Source organism: Bos mutus, chromosome 17 (assembly GCF_027580195.1).
Source record: "Bos mutus isolate GX-2022 chromosome 17, NWIPB_WYAK_1.1, whole genome shotgun sequence".
Taxonomy (NCBI): Eukaryota; Metazoa; Chordata; class Mammalia; order Artiodactyla; family Bovidae; genus Bos; species Bos mutus.
Genome location: NC_091633.1, coordinates 19589817 through 19606276, shown reverse-complemented (window position 1 = coordinate 19606276; position 16460 = coordinate 19589817). Strand labels below are relative to the sequence as shown.

The following is a 16460-nucleotide window of genomic DNA, read 5'->3' as shown; positions in this document are numbered from 1 at the left end:
CATTGTTCTGCGAATCCCCCCCAACCCTGTTCCACAGACACCATTAATTTTTTTGTCCTCAGTTCTTCAGGCAGTAACTTCCATGTATGTAAAAGTATACTTCTATTGCTATCTATTTAGCATCTATAGACATTATCTATTGACTTTGTGATATGACTAAAGTGCTACTACCTCTTTCCCTTCACACAGGTCTACCACTATTTGTGGTTATTCTTATGGGATAATTTAATGATACGTGCTTAGTCACTCAGTCATGTCCTACTCTTTTTGACGCCATGGATGGTAGCCCGCCAGGCTCCTCTGTCCATGGGGAGTCTCCAGGCAGGAATACTGGAGTGGGTTGCCATGTCCTCCTCCAGGGGATCTTCCCAACCCAGGAATTGAACCCAGGTCTCCAGCATAGGAGGTGGATTCTTTACTGTCTGAGCCACCAGGGAAGCCCTAATGTTATGAGTTAAACTTTATTTATTTTTTTTACCCCCAAAAAGTATTTAATGATTTCCCCACTTGGTAAAATGAAGATCTGGGAGCTCCTACTGGCTTTCAACTTCTGCCATTTCCCTCCATCTTCCAAACAATTGACAAGAGTCAACTGAGTTGTAATAATTTTACAGCAGACATATATTAAATAAAACTCAGTGGCTAAGCTCTGAAATCTCTGAAAGTGGAATGTGAATGCTTTTTATGAAACAGAACTGAGAAACTTCTTTTATCCTAACACCAGCCAAATCATGGGATTGAACATAGTCAATGCCTAGGTTGCAGGGCTGGGACTAGGCCTTGGTCACAAAATTTAAGGGGGCACCAAAAACTCAGTAGTCAAGACAGTTACTATTTTGATATAATACTTTAAAAACAAAAAATTAATGTAAAAAAAAAAAAAAACAGTCCAGAATGAAGAAAATAAAGGCATTTAGAAATAAAGATAGGCTTAGGAGAATGAGTAGAGGAAAAAAGAGAAAAACATGTTTTGTTTTTTGCTTTCACTGTGCCATGCGGCATGTGGGATCTAGTTTCCTGACCAGGGTTTGAACCTGCACCCCCTGAAAAGGGAGTGCAGTCTTAACCACTGGATGGCCAGGGAAGTCCCCCAAAATGTTTATATTTGTACCCCACAATTAACGGTGGTCTGTGCCTCTTTCTATAGCATCTCTGATTACATAGGTTGTGTATTAGAGCTGAAAAATGTTCAGATGAGAGAGGAAGGTGTGCCTTCCAGATTAGGAATGTGTGTGTGTGTGTGTGTTAGTCATTCAGTTGTGATTCTTTGTGACCGCATGGACTGTAGCCCATCAGGCTCCTTTGTCCATGGAATTTTCCAGGCAACAGCACTGGAGTGGGTTGCCATTATCGTCTCCGGGGGATCTTCCCAACCCAGGGATCAAATCCAGGTCTCCTGCATTGCAGGCAGATTCTTTATCATCTGAGCCACCACGGAAGCCACTGCATACTATCAAGGTGCTACCACAGTTTGGCTTCAAGACTTGCAAACTAATGCCATGTTGAATTAAGAGACAGAATTTTTGTGTCTTTAAAGGTGACTGGAGGGGAGGGGCCAGCAGATGAATTTTCTTGTTTGTTCAGAACTCCATGCATTTTCAATGTAGTTTCCTGCCCCTGCTCTGTGCAGGCCTGTTGGTCCAGGCAGCACCGGTGCTTTGAATAAGGGTCAGCAAAGGGGTCACCCTCCTGATTATTCCCTTCTAGCAGAGAGGAGGAGGAAGCCCCCGGCCCCCTGTCCACCACTGAGTCGCTGCAAAATCCTGGGCTTCCACTGACAGCTGCAAATTCCTCTCCCAGGAGCTGCCAAGCTTCTGGGGTTGCCATGGTCCATGGGAGCGAAATGCTGGCCGCCCTCCGCTGCACCAGCCCGGAGCAGGCTGCTGATGCTTTCCTCCAGTTCCTTTCAAAAGCTTTTAAAGGAGATCCTCGAGGGGGGGGGGGGGGGGGGAGGACCAGGACCTTAACCAGGGCTTCAGTGCAAACGGCTAGGGCGAATAAAAGGCTTTTCTCAAAGTAATGGAGCAAGTGTCGGGCTTCCGTCTTTCCCTGGAGGGAAAGGGAGAGTAGAGACGGTCCTTCCCAAGCTTCACCTGCTGTAGGCAGCGCCTTTCAGCGTTTTCCCCAGGGATTCCTCATCCCGAGTCTTCCCGGGAGGGCAAGGAGGGCAGAAGAGGGTGCTCCTGAAACTTAGCCAGCTGTTGGCCGATCCTCCTAGCTTGTTTCAAAGGGTTTCTCACCCTGGGGGTCTAGGAGGGGGAAAAAAATCAGCTCTAAACCAACCGGCTGTGTGATCAGGCTGAATGGATCTATCGGGTGTGGCTTGCAAATTCTGGGCACACTTTCAGAAAATGGGGAGTGAAGCGAGATGATGAGAAGCCCCTTGGCACAGGCCTCATGGGTTTCCCCGGTACCTTCCTCCCTGACCCGGTCCTTTTTGGGATCTGAGGGCGGGACGGCGGGCGCGCCGGGAGTTTGGGGGTTCGCCTCCAGCCGCGGCGGGTGCAGACAAAGAGGAGGCGGTGTGTGTGGCGGGGGGGGGGGGGAGTTTGGGCCCGACGCGGGTTGCCGGGTGCCTGCCGCGAGGTTCGGGGCGCGGGGCTGGCCGCGGTGGGCGCGGCGGCGGAGCGCGCTGGGAGGAGCTGCCGCGGCGTCTTCTGCAGGCGGCGCGCGCCCTCCCGGCCCCGCGGCGGCGCGTCACGCTCTCCCCCGCCCGGAGCCGACGAGCCGGGAGGCGGGAGGCGGCGGCCGCGCGGCTGCTGCTGCTGCAGTGGGGCAGGTGGTGGCCACTGGCGGCGACCTAGGCGGCGGTGAGTGGGGCGCGGCGCGGGCCCTCTCCCCTTCCCCATCCCCTCCTCACCTTTCCCTTCTCTCCCTGCCCGACCGGCTCCTGCCCGCCCGGATCGGGGCCGGCGGGACCGGGCCCGGCATCCAAGAGGGAGGACCGAGTCCCGCGCACCGGGCCATCCCCGTGGGGCCGCGGGCGGCCCTGGAGAGATGGCCCTGGAGGCCAGGGGTCCCTGGGGGTGCTCTCCCCGGAGCCGGAAAGTGGCCGGCCCTGTGAGCGCCGAGCCCGGCCTTCCCTTCCTCCGCCCGCCTCAAGATGGAGCTTGGACTCCTTGCCCCTGCGCCGCCCCAGGCGCCGCTCCCTCCCTGGCGCCCCTCTTCGCTCCCCTCAGTCCTGGGGCGGCGGGCCGGACCCCCGGGGTGCCGAGGCCCAGCTGGACCTGTTGCCCCGGCGGTCACCTTAGCCTTTCTCGGGCCCGCGGCAGCGGTGCCCGCGAGCCGGCATGGAGGGCACCCTGGCCGTGGCCTCCGAGGCGGGCGCCGGCCGGCGGGCTGGCCTCGCTGGCCCGGGGCCCGGCCGGCCGTGGCTTTTGTCCCCCACCCCACCCCCCACGAATGGGACTGTGATTCTTGGAGAAGGTGGATGACAAGATTGACAGGGATTTCCGAAATAACACCGCTGCCCCGTAACCCGAACCTTCTGCTTCGTCAGGGGATTGGCTCCGGAGACAGATGACACTTGTTCAGAGGTTATTTTCAAAGCAGAGCCTCCTGATTCCCCTCCTTTGGAGGTCCTGTGCTTCAGAAATTGTGGTTTTTGATCCGCGGAGAAACCCTCAACTCCGCTGTTGCTCCACTTCATGTGGCTTTTCCATCTGGCAGGGACCGAGCACCACCCCCTTCCTCCCTTCTCAGCCCCACCTCTTTGGTATGAAGAAATTACACGTTAAGTCTGTAATCTTTAGTTACCTGTTTTTAGCAAAACCTGGGCGCCAATTAACGTGTTTAAAAAGGAGGGTGGAGGAAAATATATGCTGCCTTTTTTGGTTGTTGTTGGATTCAGCAGTCTTGCCTTCTTCCTGTTTCAGGTTAGGACAGTTCCTGGCCGGTAAGAGCTCAGGACTAGTGTTACTGCTGCTGCTTTTATGGTTGTGGTCCTGGCTGGTGTTTTTTTCTTTTCCCATTGATTACTACTGTTACCTATAATATGTACAAGTCCAGAGACCAGGTCTGTTAGGATTTGGGGTGTAATAATAACCTTTTGCAAGAATCCTCAGGTCTATGTTGCTCCTCAGTTTTGGGGCATTTTTCTCTGGAAATATTAACATTTATTGAGGGCTTCCTGTGGTCAAGCTCTGGGCAGGTCTTTTATGTGTTTTGTCTCAATTAACCTAGCCCAGTGATGGTGCTATTCAGTGCTATTATCCCATTTTACAGAAGAGGCATAGAAAGGTCAGGAACCTTGCTCAGGGTCACATAGCTGATAAGTGGTAGTGTCAGGATTTAAGCTCTGGTATTCTGACTCCTGGTGCTTGGTAATTGGTATAGTGACTCTCCTGCAAGGAGCAAGTCTGCCCTCCTTAAAGCAAAGACAGTGGGTGATTACTTGGCCAAGGGCTGGTCCTGAGTTTCTGAGGTTCAGAGAAAGTGGTAAGGTACAGCTTAGGCTTCTCACTAGGCCTAGTTCAAAAGGGTGAACAACAAACTGGGTGGACCCTGTGAAGGTATTCTGTCTAAAGATAAAGATCGCCCATCCCTCTTTTTTTTCCCCTAACAATTGCTTAAGCACTTACTTGTGCTTCAGTGAGAGAGACATAGGCAGATCTGGTTTCTGTTCTTTATAAGTTTGGAATTTGGTGCTTTTCTCATTGACCTTAAAAAAATTTTTTTAACCTATTGTCAAACATTGAGTCTGCCCCATCCCTTGTGATCCGTGAATGCATATGAACTTAAGCAAGTAATGTTTGACTCTTGCTTTTAAGTTCTGTCTCTGTTGGCATTCCAAACCCAAATCATGGTGTGTAAGAGGGGGCTTGGTCCTCCTGTGCTCCACAAAAGGTAGGCACTTTTGAATTGGTCATATATTGGCTGCCTGTTCTTCATTATTTATTACAGATGTATTTCTGTTCTTCCCAGAGTTTGTGTGTATCTATCTCAAGCTATTTGTGTGTATGTGTGTATGTATACATATGTATATGATACATATCTATATGTATATTTCAAGGACCTTGACTTTCACTTTATAGTACCCTCTACAGAATTCTGCAGAGTGCTGTGTGTTCAGTCAATATTTATTATTCAGTTAATTGAAAATATGAGGTGCATAAATTTGAGGATTGTTTTTTATTTTTTTAATATTTATTTATTTGGCTGTACCAGGTCTTAGTTGCAGCATGTGTGATCTGGTTCCCTGACCAGGGGTCGAACCTGGGTCCCCTCCATTGGGAGCACAGAATTTTAGCCACTGGACCACCAGGGAAGTCCCAGGACTGGTTTTATAGAAAAAGGCAAAACAAAACAAAACTGAAGGTAGTGTAGTAAAGTCATAGGAAGATGGCTTACTACGTGTTAACATTAAAAGAAAACTTTATGCAATGTTAACTAAAACGAGCCTTTCACCTCGTTTATTTTTCCACTTTATCTGAATTATCAGCTTCTCTCTCCTCTTCCTTGTACAAATGACGTGGGAAGTCGATTGTTTTCTCTAATATAAAGAATGGACACTGTTGTAATCACTGCAAACCAGTAAGTTCTCTTTTTCAGCATTTTTTTGTAGTGTGTGGTAGTCTCCCCAGAGGGAGTTCGTGGGGCTGTGGTGCACCTGTATGTGGGCTGTACTGAGGTCTCATTTGGAATTCACTCAGCAGGTGTTTATTGAGCACCTACTGTGTGCTGGTTGCTGTTCTGGGTGCTGGTGATACAGCAGTAAATAAAAGGGAAAGCCCTGTTGTTGGAACTCCCTTCAGGTAGGGGAGGCAGACAGTAACCATGTTAATACAATTTATTGTATGTTGGAAAGTGATACATATTAAGACTAAATACTACAAGTTTTGGAGACAAGAGGTAGGGTAACGGAAATTCTAGATAGGGTGATGAGAGGAGACCTTGCTGAGAAAATGGCTTTTAAATAGAGATCTAGGTGAAGTGAGGGAATGTTGATCCCCGAGGGAAGATCATACCAGGGAATCAGTTGCAAGGGTCCCGAGGCAGGAGCTTGGGAGGGGCTAGATAATTTAAGGTTGTAGTCCTTAAATATGTATTAAATACATATGTATTAAAATATTAATTTATTTTTAATATTTATCTTTGTTTATGTACATATTTGTCTGTGCTAGGTCTTTGTTATGGAATGTGGGATCTAGTTCGTTGACCAGGGATTGAACCAGGCCCCTGCTCTCCATTGGAAGCTTTGGAGTCTTAGCCACTGGACCACTCAGGAAGTCCCTAAAATATTTTAAAATAGTGAAAGATAAAGAATTTTGTGCCATGATACTAGCGATTTTGTTGAAGAAAAAGTTGAAGATGTGGGGGAAGTAAAGCTTAAAGAATTTCACTAACTTGCCTTAAAGGCCACACAGCCAGTGAATAGAGAGCTAGAAATTGAACCTTAGTTTATATTATTTTAAGCAATGCACAGACTATATTGGCAATGAAACCTTAAGTAAGTGGCTGGCAGAAAGGCCAGACCAGTACTTGATGTTCAGACTTGCTGTTAAGAATATACTTTCCTGTTTGTATGCAGGATTTTTGCTCAGTCCTGGGAGACCCTGTAACTGACATTTGCATATATTGCGTTTTCCTGGAATTATGCTCCTGGCAGCAAAGCCTTCCTTTTTAGTCTTAAAAGATTCATGATTCAAAATCTGTGTTTGATATAAGCCTTTAAGTGTCTTCAATCTTAATTGGAAGGCAGTGATGGTATTAGTCTCAATATGAATTTTTTAGATGACTGTTTAGGGAGGTTCTAAACTAATATAGCATCTTATATATGTATTTTAATATACATAATGTATGTTTCCCATGTAAATGGAACTCAAGGAATCCATATGCTTTAAATCAGCACTTGAGTTACAATGCACTTTTAAGGGAAAACATATTGACTGATGGTACTGTGTAAGAATTTCAAGAGTGACCTCTTCAGATTTCAAATCGGGAACAGAAGAGCCTTTTTTTTTTTTCCCGGTGGGTTGGCAGACTGTAATTAACCAACCTTGAATTTGGCTAGGACATCTGGGTTAATATCCTGGCCCTGGCACCAAGTACCAAGGAATCTTGGCCACATTTAGTAAAGAGCTTTTTTTTTTTCAGATCTCCATCTGGCACTTACAGAAAGACAGATTCCACGAGCGCTAACTCAATGGGTGGGTCTGTTTTTTTGATTGTCTGTCTTATGGGGGTTCAGCAACACAATCTTAAAAGTAGTCTTTGCAAAATCTTAGAAAAGTAGTAGTCCTATTACAGAATCCCTATTGGGAACCCTTTCCTATATCTCTTTCCCTGGGGAAGTATACTCTCATCTGCCTCTTCTTAGGAATCCTAATGAGACTACAGACAGGCATTTCGCTGCCCTAATGTTTTATATAAGCATAAGGTCTAATATACTTCTGACTTGAATTAAGTGTTTTGGTATTTGTATTCTCTTTTGCTTACTTATGTCTAAGTATAGCTTGGATTAGATCCCAGTTTTAACTCTGCCCATTTTTTACACTTAAAATTGCCAAGTGCTTGTTTTACTGTATCTTTTCTGAAGTTAAAGGCCTGAAGATCCAGATGTTCAGGACGTGCAGATCATCCAAAATTTGGGTTTGATGTAAAACAGAAGGCAACTTTAATAGATTTCTCCCCCCTCCCTGGTTCTACAGATCCCTAGTCAAGTAGAACACTAAAATATTTGGCATACTTTTTTTCCCTGTCTTTTTAGGAAAGATGAGATATTAGGGAAATTTTCTTTAAAATATTTCAATCAAATCTTTTGATCTCCTGCCTTCTTTGTTTATCTGGTTTCCCCCATAGAATGATTTCTTACTGGAGATATTACATTCTAGTAACTTAAGGCAGGAAGGAAGATACATAGACTCTACTTTTCCAGACTATAGAAAAATAAACTTTATAGGCAGGGTGATTTTATTTTATATTTTTTACAGCTTAAGTGAAAGAAAACTTTTTATCACTAAGTGTTTTTTCACACACATGGGTGACTGGAAAAAAGTGTATTGCTAATTTCTATTGTAAGGCATATGTGGCTTGCTTGAGTTTCAACATTGAGATTCTAGAATCAGTCAAATTTAGATTTTTAAAAAACGTTTTCTAGTGAAGTGATTACTTTTTTGAGGTTCTCGGGTTTATTTTCGCCTTGCATACCAGTTTTACAAGGACCTTTGCATTTTAATAACATATACTAGCCATCCTATAATATGTGATTTCAGTGTATAAGATATAAACACACATATTAAAAGACAGAGAAAAAAGCAAATTATCCATAATTCTACTGCCCAGAGAAAATTATTTCAGTGTTTTAGAGTATATCCTTCTAATCTTTTTCTTTATACTTAAAAAATGTCTTTATGGGCCCCGGCCATATCAGCCTGAAGGCGCCCGATCTCGTCTGATCTCGGAAGCTAAGCAGGGTCGGGCCTGCTTAGTATAAAAAAAAAAAAGTCTTTATGGCTGGATCTGTATTTTTATATAGATTTTAATATTTTATGTATTTAGTTTTGGCTGTGCTGGGTCTTTGTTGCTGTGCGGGCTATTCTGTAGTTGCGGTGCACAGGCGTCTCATTTTGGCGGCTTCTCTTGTTGCGGAGCACAGGCTCTAGGGTCCGTGGGCTCAGTGGTTGCAGCTCCCCGGGCTCTAGAGCACAGGCTTGTTAGTTGTGACACAGGGGCTTAATTGCTCCTCTGCACGTGGGATCTTCCTGGATCAGGGATTGAACTCGTGTCTCCTGCATTGACAGGCAGATTCTTTACCACTGAACCACCAGGGAAGCCTTGTATTTCTGTTTTGACATAATTAAAAGTCTAATATTGTCACAGGAAATATTCTCAGCGCACCAACATGAGGGGAATCAGGACTACTTTTAAGTTTGAGGAACGTCCCTGGTGGTCCAGTGGTTAAGAATCCACCTTCCAATGCAAGGGATGAGGATTCTGGCCCTGTTTGGGGAACTAAAATCCCACAGGCCTCATAATGCTAAATTACTTAGCTATATGCATGCTTTTTTATTGGTGTGAAGCACTTGCTTTCTCCAGTGAAGTTTGAACCTTGGGAATAAAGATTTAAGGGGAAAAAAAAAAAGTTTGCGGTCCTGAATTTGTTTCAGCCCCAGCTCCGTGAATCTTGTGAAGTTGGACGGTTGCTTGACTTCTAGTCTCTCATTCTGTAAAGTGGGGGTAACACCTGCCTGTTCACCTGATGGGGTTGCTGTCTTAATGTGGGGATTTGGTCATGATGATAGTGCTAAGGGAGTCACTGGCCCTTTCAAATACCAAAGAGGCCCAGGAAGACAGAGGAAAGACCAGTCCTGTACCACTGATTGACTGTGAGTCACCTGGCATATTTTGCAAATGGCTGGAGAAGGAAATGGCAACCCACTCCAGTGTTCTTGCCTGGAGAATCCCAGGGACAGGGGAGCCTGGTAGGCTGCCATTTCTGGGGTCGCACAGAGTCGGACACAACTGAAGTGACTTAGCAGCAACAGCAGCAGATTTATTACAGTAAAGCTTTTCAGATGAATGTGACCAATCAAAAGTGTCCTATGGGGTAGGAGAAAACCCCAGAAATACTGATTTATCAAAAATCTCTTGAGAGCTGTGAGGACTCTGTGCTGGGTCTAAGCAGCTGTCTCACCAGGTGAGGCAGCTAACAGTGAGCCAGTTAGAGGCTAAAGTGGAGGCGTGCTGGGGCCCTGGAAGACAGTCCGTTTCACACGGCTTGTTGTTGTTTGGTCCCTAAATCATGTCCAACTCTTTTGTGACTCCATGAACTGTAGCCTGCCAGGCTCCTCTGTCCATAGGATTTTTCTGTGTGTGTGTGAGAGAGGATTAAGGAAGCTTCCAACCAGTCAGTCCTTGAGGAAATCAACCCTGAATATTCATTGGAAGGACTGATGCTGAAGCTCCAATACTTTGACCACCTGCTGTGAAGAACTTACTCATTGGAAGAGACCCTGATGCTGGGAAATATTGAGGGTAGGAGGAGAAGGGGGCAACAGGTTGAGATGGCTTCTCTGACTCAATGGACATGAGTTTGAGCAAACTCTGGGAGATAGTGAGGACAGGGAAGCCTGGCATGCTGCAGTCCGTGGGGTTGCAAAGAGTCAGACACGACTGAACGACTGAACAGTAACAACGAAGTGGGAAGTAGCTCTTGCGTTTGGTGTTGATGGAGATGGAGGGTCTCTAGGCAGGGATGGGTTAGAGAAGACTTTCTAGGCTGGACTGGATTGAGCAAAGGCATAAAGGGTAGCCTGCTGAGATCGTAGCAGATCTACTGCTCTGTACTTTGAGGGCAGGTAATAGGAAATAAAACTAAGACATTTGGGTCTGCATCAAGGAGAGGCTTCCCTGCACTGAGCAGGAGTCCCTTTTACTGGTCTGTAGGTCCATGGGGTCCAAATGAGGCAAACAGGACTGAGCACAACATAGCAGCATTTTTGTAACATTTCAGTTTTGTTTTTTTTTTTTGCAAGTCTTTCTTATGATGATTGCTCAAAACTTATCTGGTTATAGGTGGTAAATAGGCAAACTTCTGGTTATTTGTTGTTGTTCAGTCACTCAGTCATGTCTGACTCTGTGACTCCATGAACTGCAGCACTCCAGGCTTCCCTGTCCTTTACCAACTCCTGGAGCTTGCTCAAACTCATGTCCATTGAGTTGTGATGCCATCCAACCATCTCATCCTCTATCATCCCCTTCTCCTGCCTTCAGTCTTTCCCAGCATCAGGGTCTTTTCCAATGTCAATTCTTCCCATCAGGTGGCCAAAGTATTGGAGTTTTGGCTTTTGCGTCAGTCCTCCCAATGAATATTCAGAGTTGATTTCCCTTAGGATTGACTGGTTTGATCTCCTTTCAGTCCTAGGGACTCTCAGGAGTCTTCTCCAGCAGCCAATCCCAACTCTGTTATTACTTTGCTACTTTATTCACTTTATGTTAATACTTTCTGGAAGATCTGGTTCAAACTGATAACCTCTAGAACTTAATTTTCTCATCTCTGAACTGGGGATCAAAGGAATTTCAGATAGTCGTCATGACGATTAAATGAATATCTGTAAAACAGTATCCGAACTCTTCTCTCCCCTTTGATCCCTTGTGTCTTCCCGCATGCCCATTCCTAAAGGAAGTCGGGGTTCAGCACCTCAGTTTTCTTCTCTCATGTAACTTGAATGGGGGAAAACCCACTTCTACTGGTCTGGGAAATGAAAACCTTATTTCCTGCCATGTATAGAAAATTACTTTGAGTCGGAGTGCCTTGCCACTGTCTAAGGGCACACTTTTAGACAACAGCTTGCACTGATGAACTTTAATTTATGAGGAGCTAAGTATTTCGCATGGGGTAGGAACTCGTGCTTCTCATGTCAGAACTTGTGCCTTGCCAAACCTCAGGCCCTTTTGTATGTTTGTCAGTTTGATTTCCCACTGTTTAACTCCAAAGGAGTTTCTTTGTAAGATCTGATAGAACTTGCCTGTGTCTGTGTGAAAGATTACCTACAAAGGTAAAAAATAACCAACAATGAAGTTAGGTTATTAAGATCCAAATGAAACCAATTCCTAGTTTTTATTGACAATATCAGCGGTGGTTGTACGGGAAAACCGTCTTAGGGACATCTGAATAAATTTGAAATAGCCGAGTATCCTTCAGGATTGTGCAAACTGAAATTTGGTTATTTTCTCCATTCCCTCTAAAGACCTACAACTATTTTTTTTTTTTCCTTTGGCTTGCAGGATCTTAGTTCCCTGGCCAGGGAGTGAAGCCGGGCCCCCATGAGTGGAAAGCGTTGACTCGTAACCACTGAACCGCCTGGGAATTCCCAGCCTGCAACTGTTAAAGTTGCTCATTTGGAAAGTAAAAGCAAGAAGGTTTTTATAAAGAGGGGGGGGAAAAAAACCAGTGAGGAAGTCATTGATTCTTCTGTTGTCTGTGTGCCCTTTTCCTGTTCAGAACAAGCAGTTGGTGAGCGTTTGCGTTTGGAATGGGCCACGTGTGACTGTTGAAGGGCAAATGAAAAGTGTGCCAATTTTGATTCCTTTGTGAAGGCTGGAAAAGGAAATGAGTTTTAACCTGCCTTGAGATTGACTTACTCATCTCATTGCTGTTTATAACAGACCAGAAAACTTTTATTCATCTGCATAGATGAAGGTCAGGAGTCTTTAAACTGGAGACTGGGGTTTAAGTCCTGGACCTTTAAGTAACTGTGACCTTGACAAGTGGTTTCATTTTTTAGAATTAGTTTTCTCCGTGGTAAAATGAGGAAGTTGAACTAGATTGCAGGTCTCTTCTAATTCTAAAATTTTATGATGCTATATTAAGCACATTTGCTCCTTTTTACACGTTAGTATAATTGCTGCCGACCTATTAAGTAAGTTCTTCTGGGAGATACTAACCAGGCCTAGTCATTTCAGTTCCTTATTTAAGATCTGTCTCTAAGCTGGCGGTATTAGAGTTACAGAATTGTAGGAATTTTGTGAAAGCTTGTATAAATGAGCAGAATAGCTCTAATTATTCAGCTCTTTGAAAAAAAAAAAGTCCTTTGCAGATGGAGGAACTTCGGGAGACTGCTTATTTTCTGCTTATCTAAGTAACAGGAACAGAAAATGAATCTTTGTTCAAACTGAGCCGTGCAGAGACACTCCTAATTGCAGGCCGACACGTCATGGCTCAGCGTTCCGTCTTAGAGAAGTCATCGAATGTTCCAGCTCTGTTTGCTTTGCTTGGGTTTTGGCACCCTCCCCCTCCTTTCAAAAACAGCTGTAGACTTTGAAACTCTGGGTACAACTTGTATTTGGTACTATGTCATATATGCTTCAAAATTTAAAAACATGTAATTTTCGAGCACAGAATAATTTTTCAAGGGGTTATGTCTCTGTATTGACATCCTTTTCTGACTTTTTTTGGCAAGCATCCTTAACTGAGTGTTGAATCATTTAACATTCTACTTCTGACTTTGATGGAAATATGTAAAACTTTCTGTTTATCTTCAGCATCCTACTGTGTGATATTCTCAAACCAACACTTAAGATTGGTAGACTGACTTTATAAATTGCTCGATAAGGGCTCTGCCAGTTAGAAATTGAAATTACAACTTCCTTGTAGCACCATTTGAATTAAGAGGCCAATTAATTTTCTGATCCTTCCCTGCTTGTGTCTGCCCTTGAATGTCTAAATGGGTTTTTCACATTGATCCTTTTAGGCAAACAGTTACTACACTATTTTCATCTTCTGTACTTTATCCTTGGCTAGAGATGTGTAGTTTGTGTTTTTAATCTTTGTGTTAATGTTAAGGCTGTTGGAGTCTGGCCTGTTTAAAAAGTTATATATTGTGTGTGAAATATGTATATAAATACTTACCTAGATAAGTTTCAGTGAAAATGAATCTTTGTGGTCGTCCAGTACAATAAGGTGGTAAAAGGCTAAAGAAGACCCAGAATTATGCCTCCTGGACTCTTCATAAACACCAGTATTTCCTCAAGGATTTCCACCCCAGAGTAACCCATCAAGAGTTCTTTGACATCTGGGTGGTCCTGTAGCTGTCGTCACTCTGGGTAGCAAGGGTTACTCAGGGGTTGGAAATCTTTGAGGAAATACTGGTGTTTATGAATAATTCTTTTGACAGTGGAATTAAAAAAAAAGACATGTCTTTAATACCGGATAAATATTTGTTAAATAATCTACCGTGTGAAAGGCACATTGATCTGAAGTCAGTAAGTGAAGACAGTGAGGATCATGGTTTTTTTTTTTTTTTGACAAACCCCCTCCCCGTCCCATGTGGGATCTTAGTCCTCTGACCAGGGATCTAACCCATGCCCCCTGCAGTGGGAACGTGGGTTGCCAGGGAAGTCCTGTGAGGACCGTGTTTTTGAGGAATAGCTGCTAGTGCATTTACTCAGTTACATGTCTCCTGGGAGTTGGTATAAGTCAACCCTATAAAAACAAGGTGGTTAAGTTGGGAGATGTGGGACTGAGTGGAAGTACTGAAAAGCGGCATTACAGTTAAGTTGGTATTTTTTACATTTTAACTTCACTCCTGTCTCCCATGTCTCCTTTTCTCTGCCTTTAACTTGCATTATTGTTTTGTGTCATGCTTTATAATGATTTCTGAAAAGTATAAATTTAGCACTCCATGAATATAAATTATTACCAGCTCCACCTTCAGCTTGTGGATTAACCATAAACTTATCAAAAGCAGTACTAAAGTAACTTGGATGAACTGTGAGAAAGGCATCAGGCAACTTTCAGTCCTTAGAAGGTTCTGTGTCTTTAGCCAGGTGATCTTTGGAGAATGCTCGTAATCTTCAGGCTAGACTGAGATGCTGCTTTTTCTAATTTATATGAAAAATTAAATACTGAATAGTAGTTTTCTCAATTTCAATTTTTACCTTGTATAGGGCTTCTTAGTTTAAGTCTTAGGTCTCTTGCTGCTATGGATGTCTTAAGATGTTTCAGACTCTGTCCCGTGTCTCAGTATTTCATGGTATTCTCTTTCTTTTAATACTTATTTTGTTTATTATTTATTTGGCCATGCTGGGTCTTAGTTACAGCATTTGGGATCTTTGATCTTTGTTGTGGCAGGCGGGATCTTCAGCTGTGGCCTGCGAACTCTTAGTTGCGGCATGTGGGATCTAGTTCCTTGACCAGAAATCAAACCTGGGCCCCCTGCATCGGGAGCACAGAGTCTTAACCACTGGACCACCATGGAAGTCCCTTCATGGAATTCTCTAAGGTGTTTCCAGCTGCTCTGGCCTCCTGAGCAAATACCAGACGCTGCCTCCCCACCCCCACTGCCCCCACCTTTAGGCATGTTGCACGGCAGGACAGTCGGCTCTCTGGAAGATGGATTCTCTCGTTTTCTCTCATTCTACAAGGGAAAGTGGCAATCTTTCATGTCTTGTGTATGTTTATTTTGGGGAGGGTTGTGTGACTTTTCCCCTGGCTGATCTTCCCCACTAGTCCCTAGGGTTGGAATGCTCTGCTGGAGGTGGTGGAATAAGAAACAGAGGGGCCATCTGGATCTCCGCCTCTGTCATCACCCAGCCTTAGCAGACTTACCTCTTGCTTTACCCTCTAAGCCAACCACTTAGCTGCTGCTAAAACCAGATGCCTCCAGTTCCCTGCTCACTCTTTATTCTAGTTTATCTCACTTGGTATTGCAGTGATGTGAAGCAGTGGCTCTTTGGTGGCCTGTGCCCTAAACTGTGTCTGGTGACATCACACACATTTTCTCTGTGTTCACGGGGCAAGCTTCCAGGAGGCCTGAACCTTAGGATGACCGCAGGTGGCTCCATGTCACTCATCACTGTTCCAGCACATTGAACACTTGCCTGATACTCTGTCCCAGAGGAGATGCGCCTCTCTTCATCCCACAAGATGTGTTCTGTGTCTTCATTCAGTAGACTGACACATTTCCCCAGTGTTGATACTTGGGACAGTGCTTTTTCCTCTCTGAGTCTTACGTTTTAGCCACTGGACTATCTCTAAATCAAAGCCAACTTTACTAAAGTTCACGGGGGAAGAAACAACAGATGAGTAGGAAATAACAGTGAGGTCTCATCCTTCGTCCCTCTTTCTCTCCTATTAGTTTTCCCCTCCAGTCTCTGGTCCTGCTTTCCGCGTGTTCTCACTCCACACTTCCCCGAGTCTGTGTCGGCTTCCTGCAGTCAGAATGCCAGAAGCAGCTGAGCGTGGAGCCGCCTCAGTAGAAAGATGCGTTCACTCGCCTCTTTGTACTTGAAACGCTGCCTCCTGCTCCGTCGCCCTTAAATCTGCCAGGCGCTACCTCTTAGGTTCCCTTCTTGTATCCTGAGACACACTTATTAAATTTTCATCTGTAACTCAGTCTCTGTTCTTTGCTTTGAGTATTGCGTGGGTGTGTTTTCAAACTGTGTTGAGCCATCAATTTTACTGGGCAGTGCCTTGTGCTGTAAGCAGGGCTTCTTCATGCATCATGTATCCCTGTCAAATAGATATTTTAAAGGTGCTCTTACTGGAAATGTTATTTTTTTTTCATCTTTATCTTAAGAACAACTAAATTATTCACAGCTTTACATTCAAGAGCTTATCCATTTTTCCTTTCACAGTGTGTTGTAATGTGATTGTTGTTGCTGTTTTGTGTTAGTTGCTTAGTGGTGTCTGACTCTTTGCGACTCCATGGACTGTAGCCAGGCTCCTATATTCATGGGATTCTCCAGGCAAGAATACTGGAGTGGGTTGCCAGTCCCTTCTCCAGGGGATCTTCTGGACCCAGGGATCGAAGCCAGGTCTCCTATATTGCAGGCAGGCTCTTTACTGTGTGATCTACCAGGGAAGCCTGTAATGTGGTAGGAAAGATGAATGCTGCACACCCAGGGGCACTCGGATGTCTGATTGGCAAGTTCATTATCTATGTCAAGGGGAGAGTGTCCTTATAGTCTGCCTTACACATAGTTCTAGAGCCTCACTGCCCAGTACAGTAGCCATAAGC

The 16460-nt window shown here is 44.7% G+C and overlaps 1 protein-coding gene across 1 annotated transcript in view; it reads left to right on the top strand.

Annotated features, from left to right (window-relative positions):
* Nucleotides 1-2615: 2615 nt before the first annotated feature.
* CLIP1 (CAP-Gly domain containing linker protein 1) overlaps nt 2616-16460 on the top strand; it is a 117019-nt gene continuing 103174 nt past the window's right edge. Inside the window, 1 exon segment of the mRNA XM_070386248.1 lies at nt 2616-2810. The gene's annotated coding sequence lies outside the window, so the exon portion shown is untranslated.